General features: G+C 46.1%; 1 protein-coding gene across 2 annotated transcripts in view; it reads left to right on the top strand.

The window, feature by feature from the left end:
• Nucleotides 1-15,487, top strand: part of LOC120918466 (bifunctional heparan sulfate N-deacetylase/N-sulfotransferase 4-like) — a 494,123-nt gene that overhangs the window by 88,077 nt on the left and 390,559 nt on the right. The window lies entirely within an intron of this gene.

Raw genomic sequence — 15,487 nt, 5'->3', positions numbered from 1 at the left:
TTGGCTGGTGCTGGGTTCGGGTGGGGGGTCTGTGTTTAAAAAGGGAGATCCCAGTAACTAATGGGACCCGGGCTTAATGTGCAGAAACGACTGCAAACAATCAGTGGGGGAGAGTGGTCCTCTGTCTACAACGTGGGACAGGGATCACTGAACAGGCAGGCAGGTACTGCGCTTTCCCAGCTGTTTGGTGGGTGCAGAGAAGGGTATATGTTGTGACTTTCGGACATCTGGAGAAGCTCCCTCAGTTTCCATGTGCGTTGGAAGTTGATCAGAAGGGTTCAATATTTCTTCTGGGATTATGCAACAGTTCCTCAGGAGTGTAAGCCTCAAAGAGAGGGTTCGCACTGTATGAGGTTTGTTTTTTGGTGCGTGATGAGCAGTTTAGTGGGAAAGCCCCATTTATATGGGATTTTATGATTTTGAAGTGCTTTAGTTATAGTCTGCGATTTTCCATGGTTGCTCTGGATAAATCAGCATATAAAGTGATGTTGGTAAACAGATCAGGAAGTCTTGCCATTTGTTTAGCTGCATACATGGCTTTTTATTTTACAGTGAAAAAATGGACACGGTCAGTACATCCCTTGGTGTGGAAGCAGGGGGGTGAGGTGGCTTGGGGAGTCTGTGTGCTCTGTCAATTTCCATGTCATGGGTTGTCAGGTCAGGTAGAAGGGCATGCATCAGGGACTGCAGGAATTGCACTAGATCTGATTGTTGGATCGACTGTTGGATATTAAGGAATTCAATATTATTACGTCTGGAGCGGTCCTCCAGGTCTGCGAGCGTCAGATTTATTAATTGGAGTTTATCCTTATGGTCTGCAAAACCATTGTCGAATTCATTATGTGTAGAGAGTAAGTCTCCCATTCTTGTTTCTATATGAGTAATGGCTTGGTCATGCAGATGTACAGTGGTAGATAATGAGGAAACAGCAGTGGTTAAAGCGGAGCTCTGCCGTTAAAAAAATATTTAAAGCCAGCAGCTACAAATACTGCAGCTTCTGACTTTTAATATGTGGACACTTACCTGTCTTGAAGTCCAGCGATGTCTACAGCAGAAGACGAGCAATCACTCGTCTATCTGCTGCCCCCACCACCATCCTCGGCGAGGGAATCAGGAAGTGAAAAGTTCCAGGTGCCTGATTCCCTACTGGGCATGCGCGAGTCGCGCAGCACCATCCTCACTGGTCCCCACTGTGTTATGGGAGCCGAGTGTTTCCCAGAACACAATGGGCGGGGGCGGGAAGTGACACACTACCTGCAGGATCCCCACAGAGAGGACTTCCAGAAGTATGTGCAAATACCTGTCTTAGACAGGTATCTGCACCCGCCTCCCCCTGAAAGGTGTCAAATGTGACACCGAAGGTGGGAGAGTTCCGATGAGTGGAAGTTCCACTTTAGGGTGGAGCTCCACTTTAAGTCATTATACAAAGTTTGCCACAGTAAGATCAGCATGCTCTTCATAGTGTTTTCAGACAGTGGTTGATCTGAGGCAGGGAAGGCATCCAGCAATGATGATTGCTGTGGCGGGGTGAGAAAGAACAGGCAGTGAGCTGTGACAGTCTGGAACTACTGTGGCTCTTCCTTTCTGAGCCTAGTTTTAGCAGGGCTGGATGATGTGGGTGAGTTGGGAGGAGAGCACTCACCATGTGGGTCAGGAGATTGTGAGAATCCTGGAGACAGCATTAGGCTCTGACTGGAGTGTGAGTAGGAGAGCCACACTGACTTTTCACGGCCGCCGCCAGCACCATCTTGGCCGCTCGCCAGGCCTGCCGAGGTGTTTTAGTCAGTGAGCTTCCTGGGGAGTTTAGCATCCTTCCTCCTTTTCATCATGGCTCATCCGCTGTGCTAGTGTGTCTAGGCTACTAGATGGATTGGTTTTCCCTTCTCTGGAGCAACTTTGGGAGTTGCTTAGTCTGGTTCAACTGCGGAGCTGTGGGTCTAAGCAGCCATCTGAACGAGCCATCAAGCCACAACCCCATTATATTCTATCCTATTTTCCCCTCTTTGGGGCAGATTCTCGTACAATTGCATGGGCGCAGCGTATGTGAGATACGCTACGCCGCTGTAACTTACTTTTTTAATCTTTGTATCCACAAAGAATTTGCGCCGTAAGTAACGGCGGCGTAGTGTATCTCTCGCGGCGTAACGTCGCGTAATTCAAATCGGTGAGTAGGGGGCGTGTTTCATTTAAATGAAGCGCGTCCCCGCATCGAACGAACTGCGAATGCGCCGTTCCTAAATTTCCCGCCGTGTATTGCGCTAAATGACGTTGCAAGGGCGTCATTGTTTTGACGTGGACGTAAATTACGTCCAGCCCCATTCACGGACGACTTACGCAAACAAAATAAAATATTTTCAAATTTGACACGGGAACGACGGCCATACTTAACATTGCGTACGCCACCAAATAGCAGCTTTATCTATACGCCGAAAAAAGCCGAATGGAAACGACGTAAAAGAATGCGACAGCCGCTCGTACGTTCGTGGATCATCGGAAATAGCTAATTTGCATACTCAATGTGGAATACGACGGGAACGCCACCCAGCGGACGCCGAAGAATTGCATCTAAGATCTGGAAAGGCGTACGAAGACGTACGCCTGTCGGATCTAACCCAGATGCTGTTGTATCTTGTTTTGAGGAAAATTTGAAAGTACGCCGGCGTATCACTAGATACGCCACGTACTCTCTTTGCGGATCTGCCCCTTTATGTTCACACATATATATATATATATATATATATATATACTGCTCAAATAAATATATGGAACACTTATTAATCAGAGTATAGCATCAAGCCAGTTAAACTCCTGGGATATTGATCTGGTCAGTTAAGTAGCAGAGGGGGTTGTTAATAAGTTTCAGCTGCTTTGGTGTTAATGAAATTAACAACAGGTGCACTAGATGGGCAACAATGAGATGACCTCCAAAACAGGAATGTTTCTTTTTTTTTACTTTTTTTTACCCTACTCATTTGTGGGCACCAAATCACATGGTACAGCTGCCACGGTATCATGTGGCTGGATGCAGTGTATTTTTAAAAATCAGTGCCCTCTACCACTTTTTCTGCAGTCCACTGCATTTTTTACCCCACTCGAATTAATGGGCTGTAAAAAATCTGTGCACTGGGAAATGCACTGGAATCACATGAGAGCACATGCATTCTGGTGTGAACTATCCCTTATGGGCATACAGTCAAGGAGTTGGCCCTGGGCATCGCCAAACCTCTACAGGCAACTATCTGGTGAGTGAGCACATGAGAGCATAAGTGGTTACATTTCTGTGTTGGAGAGAAGTTGGCATGGAGTGCATATTGATACACCTGGATACACCTGGATGTCCCACGTTTATGGATGTTTCAAGTACTAATTTTTAGTTGTGTATTTTTCATGTTGTACCTTTTTATGTTTTATTGTGCTGTACAAGTTTTTTTTTTTATGGATCATGCGATTTTAGTATGATCTGATTTGTAAGATAATAGGTTAGTTTTCTGGCAATGTATCAGGTAATTAGCGCATTAATCAGATCAATCACACTTTCTAACATGTATACACTTATAGGTAGTGCTGCACTTTACTTCTTATAACATTGCCAAAATGCCAATAAAATGTGTACACAAGGTACATTTTTAAGCATCAGCTGAGTCCATATACTGTACGTATATATCTGTTTAAGGAATGTACCATTTGAGCACAAGTGTTTTTACATAAGTTATTTATTGATAACAGGCTAAATATGTTTTCCTGAACATACAGTATTTTCTAAAGTTGCTGGCTGAAATCGTTTTTTCTTTTTTCTTTTTTTTTCCCCACAAGCTTTTTTTTAAATACTAACAACAGTGGAATATGCCATGCGCAATGAGCACCTCCAGAGATCTTTTGGGAGAGCATGTGACAGGGTGATTTACAGGTAGGATGTTGTGGGAGACAGGGGCTGCGTGTTTTCATCCCATAACACAAAATGCCCAAACAAAGAGATTTATATCAGTATCACCATTTGTTATTTTCATGAAAGCAAGAGAATAAAATAAAAAAAGGCTTAAAGCTTATATGAAATTTTAGTGGTTGGGTACACATCTACGTTAACCACTTCAGCCCCGGAAGATTTGGCTGCTCAATGACCAGGCCATTTTTTGCGATATGGCACTGCGTCGCTTTAACTGACAATTGCGCGGTCGTGCGACGCTGTACCCCCCAAAAAATTACATCCTTTTTTTCCCCACAAATAGAGCTCTCTTTTGGTGGTATTTGATCATCTCTGCGTTTTTTAATTTTTTGTGCTATAAACAGGCATGACCCTGCTATCCCACTTAAAGGAGCCTGCTATCCCACTTATAGCTACGAATGCTCACGGGATCATCCCGACCTTCCACAGTATAATGACGGGGCTGGTCGGCAAGCGGTTAACAAACAAAGAAGCTTTTCAATTGTCAACACTTTAGCTACTTTATATATTTTTTTCTTATTGTTTTTTAGATTATAACTTTTAGCTTAGGGAAATTAGAGTGCATCAAGCAGTTTTTGTTCACAGTCTATTCAAGAGCTGTCTTTTTTACAGTATCTATTGGCTATTTTACCAATGTATTGGGGATCTAATAGTGTTGCCACCCTGTATTGGTCTCTCTGTTTCAAATTCTGGAGTCTTGCCAGGCATTTGAGCATTTAAGAAAAAATTCTGCAGCAGAGCCCCACCCCTTCTTACCAAGCCCTCTGTGTCATGGAGGACAACACATATGGCAAACATACGCCACCCATGAACAACTCCCAGGGTTTGGGAGGATCGAAACTTCACCCATTTTCTCCTACATCTTTTCAACAGCATCCAGCCTTCCTTTTTCTCCTTGTACTTCTTCTCTGCCTCCTGCTGTCTTTGCCTCACAGTTGTGAAGGCAATAGGCAAATGATTCTGCTAGATCTGAGGCAACATAAATTCCTCTTCATCCTCCTGCTGCTGCTCCTCCAGTGCCTAGTCAATCAACCCATAAGGGGTGTGTGCTCCAAGAAGAAAACCAGAGAGTTCATGCTGCTGGTCCCCTCCTTATTGCAGGTCATCTTTCTGATTGTGTCTTCCAATGGTGACACATGATGCACCCTAAATCAGCAACCACTAATGTGGTGAAAAGAAGATTAGCTCCCATGAGGCTGACCTCATCCCAATACTTGTTCATGGCCAGTAGCTGCTTGTGTAGCTTCTTCAACATGACCAGTATTAAGTTTCAGAGTGTGTGTGTTGCATATCCGGCATTTGGTAGGCAGTTTGTGTTGAAGGTGAACACATGCAGGTTATGACCAACTAAAGTGGCTGCACAGTCCTATGGGCAGCTGCAGCACCTCTGCAAGCCAGGGTACTGTACCAGAAACTGCTGCATCATAATATTCAGTGCATGTGCCAAGCAAGGTACATGTGTGAAGTTTCCTTGCTGAAGGTAAGCCAACAGGTTTTTGCCATTGTCTTACACAACCTTGCATGGCACAAGTGAGGTCAGACACCTTACTGCCTTGCCCTGGAGAGTTGCAAGAATCTCTGGCCCAATGTGACTTCTGTATCTCAGGCATTCAAGCTGCAAAACAGTTTGGTAACATTTTGCCTGAACTGTAGCATTTTGATGGGGCAAGTGGTTCTGAGGAGTGACCAGATGAGGCTACTGAGGAGGAAAATGAAGATATAACTGGGTTGTTACCAGCACCAAAGTTCAAGACATGAGGTTGCATCAGCAGTCCATGTGGTGTGCCCCAACCTGCATCTTTCCTCCCCAAGCAGTAATTTGACTCAATGGGCAGTAAAGAACATGCAACATACACGCACATGCTTGCTGTACCGCATGTTTGAGGTCATGTGGACCCTGTCACTGACAGAGTGGTCCAGCAACATGGCCACATTACTTTTCACCTGCTGGTGGAGGGCAGGAATGGCATTCTGGGCAAAATAATGGAGCCTGGAAATCTGCCACTGTGGTGTAGCACAGGCCAAAATCTAGAAGAAGGGAACCAAGTCCACAAGCAGGGATGGGAAAAGCTGCAAAGCCAGCATTGTTGCCAAGCTGTAATTGAGATGTTAAGCAGGAGGTAAATATTTGGGGACCCTTGTTTTAAAGGAGGCTTCCAGTTCACATAAACTCAACTTTGGGACACAGTGCCTTGCTAAGGTGCCTTGCAAGGTACCTTTGCACCATTGACAGGCATTCTACCTGGTGTGGATTAGGTTACCCAGACCTTTTTCTTATTAATTTATGGACATTATACATTAAAAAAGGGAAAAACTGCGTGGGTTTCCCCAAAAGTTCTGCAAAGGAAGAGGACAGTGAATGTGCACCCTCTGTGAGCCACATTAGGTCACATTCTCACTGTCCAAGTACCCCACCTTAAGAATTATTATGTTTGTCTCAATAGGGTTCAGGACTATATTCAGAGCTTGTGGACTTCCCACTGTATTCTGCTGATCCTCCTGTGCAAGGGTTTTGCACAGAGTGGCCCCGATCCTCCTCTTCTGTGGTCCCTCAGTGGTGCTCCTTTCTCCTCCCTGTACAGCACTTTGTAGCACAGTATAGCACTGCATAATGCATTGTCTACAGTAACTACCTTTGTTCACACATTGCTAGCTCTCCCTACACACATTGACAAATGGCTGCTGGGAAGCTCTGGAATCTAATAAATGCAATATAGGGGTGTGGCCTTCTGTTGACAGTGGATGAGGCTTAATCTCAGCTAAGGAAAATATTGAGGTCCCATGCACTGCCTGGGTTTGAGATTTAAAGAGTTCCATAGGGACACATTGATCCAATTAGTAATCAACATAGGTACCTGTGGGTACCTACAATGTTTGGACATATACAGTATTTTTTTTGCCTCTACTATAATGAACTGCAGCTGGGATTGACAGCTGTTCGGGTAGTTGCGGCCACCAAGTCTGTCCACTTGGTGACTGCGGTGATGGCGACTGAAGTTATTTGTGACTGTTTGCACAGCCTTTGATTTCCTGTGAAGATCGTGGCTGGATGCCCACAAAGTGAGTCCAGCCGAGATCGCCACAACAGTCACGAATAGCTGCATGCGTCCAGCTGCAATTGCTTCAGGTAATCACTGGCTGTACAAATAGTCATTAATAGCTGAACATGCCAACAATCAGCTATTTGGGCACTGTTGTCAATGCCAGCTGCAGGAATTAGTAGATGTATGCCACTGTTATTCACACCATGGTTAAATGCTCCTGAAAGTATGTGAAAGTATTTACAGTGTATAATCTTCTGGCTCCGACACTGGTGTGATTGATGATTTAATTATTTACTTTTTAATAATTACAGTTGACATTTTAGTGGTTGCTTTATGCATCAAGAAATATTCTTGTTTTACTCACTGTCAAAACCGGTTTCTTGCCTGTATAGGGACTTGTTTTGTGAGACTAACCTCTTATTGGGACCTTGCAGGAGAGCGTGGAAGGAGGTGGCCCCGGGACTGGACAGGGATGACTGGGACGACCTGTGGGGGACCGCGTTTCAGTATCTGGTGTCTAGCAGGGATAGATTAATACAGTACAAAATTCTGCATAGATTTTACCTCACCCCTGCCAGGTTGGCTCGAATGTTCGGGACGAGTCACTCGCAGTGTTGGAGATGTGCGGCACCCATGGCTGGCTTTATGCACATCTTCTGGGAATGCCCATTGATACAATCCTACTGGCAAGCAATTGCCTCCTGGATCAGGGAGGTCACTTCCACCTCTATCCCCATGTCCATCGAAGTATGTCTTTTGCATATAGTAGAGCCCTTGGCCACTACCAGAGCTATACGGACCCTCCTTACCCTGTTGCTATTCTATGCTAAAAACATATTATCTTATCCTGGAAGAGTAATGTAGCGCTTACTTTGGAGTCTTGGAAGGTTCTGGTCAATAGGGCTGTCCCCTATAAGGCTACGTACTTGAATAGGAGGGCCCTGACTAAATTTGATAAGGTTGGGGGGGGGGGGTGGTTGACTTCCATGCATACAGCATCTGATTGGGTGAAAGCTGGCGGATCTATTTGTTAAAATCATGAGGGTCTGAGGGCTTTCCGCTTTGTTAAACTATTTTTTCTGTTGGGGGGGTGGGGGTCCTGGGGGGGCATATAATATCTGATGGGGGGGCATTGGGAGGGCGGTGGGACTCTACACATTCTTTATGTTTGCCCGCCTCCGCATGGGGGTGGGCATGTTTCCGTGCCTATCTGGGCAAGCATTGTGGGGGAATGTCAGGTTTTTGTGAGGTTATTTATTTATTTTTTCTGTATATGCCGGCTCCCTTTTGGCCAGTTGCTATCCACATTGGGTGGCATGTTGTAACCTGTATTGTTTGAAATGCAATAATAAAAAAAATATTTACAAAAAAAATATATATATATTCTTGTTAGCACACTTTTTCAGTCATAAGCTTTATTTATTTAAGCTTAGACACAATCTTATCAGAACTTTTATCATTGTCTATATTTTAAATCACCTTTTATTACATATTAAGAGTATGCAACACCCTTAACTGTTTATAGAATCATCTTTTTTATCTTTGTGGTCTCCCTGCATTAGTCTAGAATAAGACCTTTTGTATTTCAGCGATCATTTTTCCATCTGTTAAGCACCATATGAAAAATCATCAACACCTAATCTATTCTGAACTGCTGCTGCCCCTGTGGCCTTGTTGCATCTAAAATTAATACAACTCCCACTGGATCTGATATTCGCCATGTATCTAGAGCAAAAACACACATTGCAAGGATAAATTTTAGCTGACCTTATGCTTGCTAATCAGACTCACTCTATTCCCTGCTAAAATGAGAACTGTAGTTAAGAACACGTGTTAATTAGATTTCAGTAAATATGGCCAGCTTTCTTTCTTCCAATCACAGTTATTTTTACTTCTTGACTGCAATATGTTACATAGTTAGGTTAAAAAAGATCAACCCAATGATTACAAATTACAAAAACAAATCAGTCACTGAACACTAAACCCAGATTTAATCTATATAAAGGCATAAAGCACTCTACTAACTTGCCTTAACACTAAAAATAATTTAGACACAATTAGATAAAACTTTAGAGCAACACGTTTTTATGTTATTTATTATAAATATTAGTGGCCATTAATCTTTTGTGGTGCATACATTTTCTGCGGTAATTTCACAGCCTCTTCCATAGTGTCATGCATGTAGCTGTCTGACTGCCAGAGAGCCATATAATATTCTGGTGGTCCTGCTGCGTAGATGCCTTTACTTTCCATGCCCTTTCCCCCCATGCACACACACATACACACAAACTTGACATCCTTAAAGGAGTTGTAAAGTTTCTGCTTTGTTTTGTTTTTAAATAACAAAAATGGTATACTTACCTCCTTTGTGCAGTTGGTTTTGCACAGAGTGGCCACAATCCTCCTCTTCTGGGGTCCCTCATTGGCGCTCCTTGCTCCTCCCCGAATTGAGTTTCCCCTGGGAAACTCGCATTCCAAGGGGGAACCCATGCGGGCACGCTCCCGGGCCCTGCTGCTGCATGCATTGACACAGACAGCAGGACTCCTGTGTCATTGGATTTGATTGACAGCAGCGTTAGCCAATGGCTGTGCTGCTATAAATCTATCCAATGAGCACCCGAGACAACAGCTGGAGCTGCTGGGCTTGTTCTTGTCTCTGGAAAGATAGGGTTCAGGTTAGTAAAAGGGGGGCTCTGGGGGGCTGCTGTACCACAGAAGGTTTTTTACCTTAATGTATAGAATGAATTAAGGTGAAAAACCTTGAGGGTTTACAACCCCTTTAACTCTTTAAAATTGTAAGCATACTAGATAACATGTCACCTGTGTCAATGGTAGGTAATTTATAGTGGAGTGTAGAGCCTTTGAACATGGGAACTGCCCAGAAAATTGCTGAGCAGTGTTCCCTATCACTCTTACTTGAGAGGACCAGTGAGTGACATTTGTTGGATCGTTCAGTTGGTTCTGCACTGGAAATACATTAAGGAGGAACTCCATTCATACAGAATGCACATCAATAGCCACCATGTGAGTGGCCAGTTTGGAAGTGTTAGGCCGCGTACACACTATGAGAATGGTCTGATGGACCGTTTTCATCGGTCCAAACCGATCGTGTATGGGCCCCATCGGTTAGTTAACCTTCGGTCAAAAAATAGGAACTTGCTTTAAAATTGAACCGATGGACGCCTAACCGATAGGTCAAAACCGATCGTTAGTATGCAAAAGCATCGGTTAAAAACCGCTCAGAATCAAGTCGACGCATGCTTGGAAGCATTGAACTTCATTTTTTTCAGCACGTCATTGTGTTTCAAGTCACCGCATTCTGACACGATCGGTTAATTAACCAATGGTGTGTAGGCGTGACGGACCACCAGTCAGCCTTATCGTTTGGACTGATCGTGTGTACGAGGCCTTAGAGTATTTGAAACTCTTTATTTGAAAAATTGAAAATGTCCAGTATGTGACATATGGCTAGTATGTGAACAAGCTAAAACAATGTTTTTGAGGATGGGAGTTATCAGTAAACCTACAGTATGTGGGGATTTTGTTTTGTTTATGATATGAATCCAATCTTAGTATCTCATCTCCAGATTTCTTAAACCATTCAAACGGAAAAAGGAAAAAAAAAGTTGCATGTTGTTTTCTATATGGATGGATAGTACTGTTCTTTATGGGCCTGATTCCCAAAAGAGATACGCAGACTTAACTGCTGTTCAGTCTGTGCCTAACTTTGGAAACGATCCTCAAAAGGCTTTTTCCAAAGTTAGGCAGAAAATCTGACATGTGTAAGACACTTACACGGTCAAATCTTAGGATGCAGTACCGCATCCGCCGCTGGGGGCATTTCTCATTGAAATGCAGCTTTGAGTATGCAAATGAGGACTTAAGCAGATCCACAAAGCATTTCATCATTGTGATTTCTGCGTAAGTTCCGAATTTGCTTGCGCAAAACTAGGGCTGGTTTTACAATGTGGAAAGTTAGTCACACCTTGTAAAGGCCCATTCAAGCGATGGCATTTGGTATGCATTCCTGAGGGTGAGCTCCACGGCAATTTTTAAATTCAAAACCGGCATGGGTTCCCCCCCCAGGAGCATACCAGGCCCTTAGGTCTGGTATGGGTTGTAAGGAGACCCCCCCTACGCCGAAAATTCGACGTAGGGGTCCCCCTACAATCCATACCAGACCCGTATCCAAAGCACGCTACCCGGCCGGTCAGGAAGGGAGTGGGGACGAGCGAGCGCCCCCCCCCCTCCTGAGCCGTGCCAGGCCGCATGCCTTCAACATGGGGGGGTTGGGTGCTCTGGGGCAGGGGGGCGCACTGCGGGCCCCCCCACCCCAGAGCACCCTGTCCCCATGTTGATGAGGACAGGACCTCTTCCCGACAACCCTTGCCGTTGGTTGTCGGGGTCTGCGGGCGGGGGCTTATCGGAATCTGGGAGTCCCCTCAAATAAGGGGGCCCCCAGATACCGGCCCCCCACCCTAAGTGAATGGATATGGGGTACATCGTACCCCTACCCATTCACCTGGAGGCAAAAAGTAAAAGTTAGTAAACACACAACACAAGGGTTTTTAAAATAATTTATTATTCTGCTCCGGAGGCCCCCCCTGTCTTCTTTATTAGCTCTAATACCAGGGGGGGCTTCTTCTTCCACTCTCCGGGGGTCTTCTCCGCTCTCCGGGGGGGGTTTCTTCTTCCGCTCTCCGGGGGGGGGCTTCTCCGCTCTCCGGGGGTCTTCTTCTCTCTTCGCCGCTCTCCGCTGTTGACTCGGCGCACCCCGGTTCTTCTCCAGCTGTCCGGTGCCTTCTTCTTCAGCGCTGGCTGCCTGCTATGTTTGTGTGTTAGCTCAATTACTAACAGGCAGCCGGCGCGGTCTTCTGTGACGTCATGGTCTTCTTCTCCCTTCTTCCGATGTTGACTCCACGCCTCTTCTCACTGCAATGATGGAAGCGCGCCTTGCATCCCATTTATATAGGCATCACCGTCCCATCATGCTCCGGTAGGTACCCACGTGGTGGGTGCCTACCCACGTGGACCCACCACGTGGGTACCTACCGGAGCATGATGGGACGGTGATGCCTATATGAATGGGATGCAAGGCGCGCTTCCATCATTGCAGTGTCAAGAGGCGACGAGTCAACATCGGAAGAAGGGAGAAGAAGAACCTGACGTCACAGAAGACCGCGCCGGCTGCCTGTTAGTAATTGAGCTAACACACGAATATAGCAGGCAGCCAGCGCTGAAGAAGAAGGCACCGGACAGCTGGAGAAGAACCGGGGTGCGCCGAGTCAACAGCGGAGAGCGGCGAAGAGAGAAGAAGACCCCCGGAGAGCGGAGAAGCCCCCCCCGGAGAGCGGAAGAAGAAACCCCCCCCGGAGAGCAGAGAAGACCCCCGGCGAGTGGAAGAAGAAGCCCCCCCTGGTATTAGAGCTAATAAAGAAGACAGGGGGGCCTCCGGAGCAGAATAATAAATTATTTTAAAAACCCTTGTGTTGTGTGTTTACTAACTTTTACTTTTTGCCTCCAGGTGAATGGGTAGGGGTACGATGTACCCCATATCCATTCACTTAGGGTGGGGGGCCGGTATCTGGGGGCCCCCTTATTTGAGGAGACTCCCAGATTCCGATAAGCCCCCGCCCGCAGACCCCGACAACCAACGGCAAGGGTTGTCGGGAAGAGGTCCTGTCCTCATCAACATGGGGACAGGGTGCTCTGGGGTGGGGGTGCCCGCAGTGCACCCCCCTGCCCCAGAGCACCCAACCCCCCCATGTTGAGGGCATGCGGCCTGGCACGGCTCAGGAGGGGGGGCGCTCGCTCGTCCCCACTCCCTTCCTGACCGGCCGGGTAGCGTGCTTTGGATAACGGGTCTGGTATGGATTGTAGGGGGACCCCCTACGTCGATTTTTCGGCGTGGGGGGGTCTCCTTACAACCCATACCAGACCTAAGGGCCTGGTATGCTCCTGGGGGGGGGAACCCATGCCGGTTTTTTCTTTGAAAATTGGCATGGAGTTCTCCCTCTCAAGAATGCATGCTGAGCGACGCTGTCATTTTTTTTTATAATTATTTGTTTTCCCGGCGCGTATATTTTTTGTTCACCCGTCGCAACTTTAGTGTCCCGTCGCAATCCACAAAGCCGCCCGGCGTCAATTACGTTCGCGCGCTGCACGTCTGGAAAATTACGTCACACGCATGCGCAGTACGGCCGGCGCGGGAGCGCGCCTCATTTAAATTTTAAACGCCCCCCGGAGAGGAGGACCGCCTTGCGACGGCGGCACTTAAGTTACACGGCCTGAAATTTCTAGGTAAGTGCTTTGTGGATCAGGCACTTAGGTAGAAATTTTAAGTCAGTGTAACTTAACTGCTGAAAGTTAAGTTAGGCAGCTTTTTTGGGAATCAGGCCCTCTGTTACCAAAAAACATTAGATCAAAATAATTGCTAAAACACATATAGCCGGATTCAGAAAGACTTACGACAGCGTATCAGTAGATACGCCATCGTAAGTCCAAATGCGCGCCGTCGTATCTTTGCGCGCATTCCTAAAATGAGATACGCCTCACTGTTGCTAAGATACGACCGACGTATCTTAAGTCTCCTACCCCATCGTATCTTATGTGCATATTTACGCTGGCCGCTAGGGGCGGGTACGTGGATTTCCGCGTCAAATATGTAAATGAGCAAAATACGCCGATTTGCGATTGTACGTACGCCTGTCGCAGTAAGCTACGCCGTCTACGTAAGACATACGCCGGCATAAAGATAAACCACCAAAAAGATGGCGCAGCCCATGCAAGGTATGGATGACGGAACAGCCATCGTATTTTACGTTGTTTGCGTAAGCATACGTGAATGGGGCTGGGAGTAGGTTACGTTCACATCGAAAGCATTGAGCCAACGTCGTTTCGTAGGGAGTATTTGCGACTCGATTCTGAGCATGCGCGCGCATGCGCCGTACGAACGGCCCTCATTTACATGGGGTCACGGTTAATTTAAATGTAGCCCGCCCACTACATGCCTACTTTGAATTAGGCAGGGTTACGCTGGCCCATTTGCGCTACGCCAACGTAACTTACGGAGCAAGTGCTTTGTGAATACTGTACTTGCCTCACTATGTTACGTTGGCGTAGTGCAAATGGGATGCGCTACGCCGGCCAAAAGATACGCCATTGTATCTAAATCTGGCCCATAATTGGCATCTAAGAAGGGGTATTTGAAAGAAAAATGTAAAACCATTTCCCATTCAGGAATTTAAAATGTGCTTATGGGCATTTTAGTAAAACACATATAGATAGAATCCAAAAATATGGAACACAGTGTTACAAGAGTATAAAATATAACAGTAGGTACAGGCTTCCTGAGGCAAATAATTTACCCAATTAAAATTAAAGAAACTAAGGGCCGGATTCAGAAAAGAGATACGATGGCGTATCTCCTGATACGCCGCCGTATCTCTGAGTGCGGTCGGTCGTATCTATGCGCCTGGTTCAGAGAATGAGTTACGCATAGATATCCCTAAGATCCGACAGGTGTAAGTGTCTTACACCGTCGTATCTTAGGCTGCATATTTACGCTGGTCGCTAGGTGGCGCTTCCGTCGATTTCAGCGTAGAATATGTAAATTAGGTAGATACGCCGATTTACAAACGTACGTCCGCCCGGTGCATTTTTTTTTACGTCGTTTACGTTGGGCTTTTTCCGGGGTAAAGTTACCCCTGGGTCTATGAGGCGCAGCCAATGATAAGTATGGGCGTCGTTCCCGCGACAAAATTTAAATTTTTTACGTCGTTTGCGTAAGTCGTTCGCGAATAGGGCTGGACGTAATTTACGTTCACGTCGAAAGCATGACGATTTGCCGACGTCATTTGGAGCATGCGCACTGGGATATGTCCACGAAAGGCGCATGCGCCGTTCGTTAAAAATGTGGGGTCACTACTATTTTACATTTTTGAATTATGCGGGCTTACGCCGGCCCAGTTAAACTGCGCCGCCATAAGTTTAAGCGCAACTACTATGTGAATACACAACTTGCTGCTCAAACTTACGGCGGTGTAGTGTATCTGAGATAGGCTACGCCCGCCTAAAGATAGGCGATTATACCTGAATTTGGCCCTAAGAGTATAAATTAAATCTTAAAGGCTTTACACTGTGGAGCAAAATTTGTTGCCTTCATTCGGAAGGCTCCAATAACCAATGCATGCTGTCACCTTTGATCTGGTTACACATTATAGAGGGTCCCACTCTACTCTATCATTGGTCTATTGTTTAGACACACCATGGCAAGTGCAGCCAACTCTAATGCCGCATACACACGATCGGTCCATTCGATGAGAGAGGTCTGATGGACTGTTTTCATTGGTTAACCAATGAAGCTGACTGATGGTCGTGTCAGAACGCGGTGACGTAAAACACAATGACGTGCTGAAAAAAACGAAGTTCAATGCTTCCAAGCATGCGTCGACTTGATTCCGAGCATGCGTGGATTTTTAACCGATGGACGTGCCTACTA

The sequence above is a fragment of the Rana temporaria genome, chromosome 1 (genome assembly GCF_905171775.1).
Source record: "Rana temporaria chromosome 1, aRanTem1.1, whole genome shotgun sequence".
Classification (NCBI taxonomy): Eukaryota; Metazoa; Chordata; class Amphibia; order Anura; family Ranidae; genus Rana; species Rana temporaria.
Note: the sequence above shows the minus strand (reverse complement) of the source record. Positions and strands in the feature narration are given on the sequence as shown.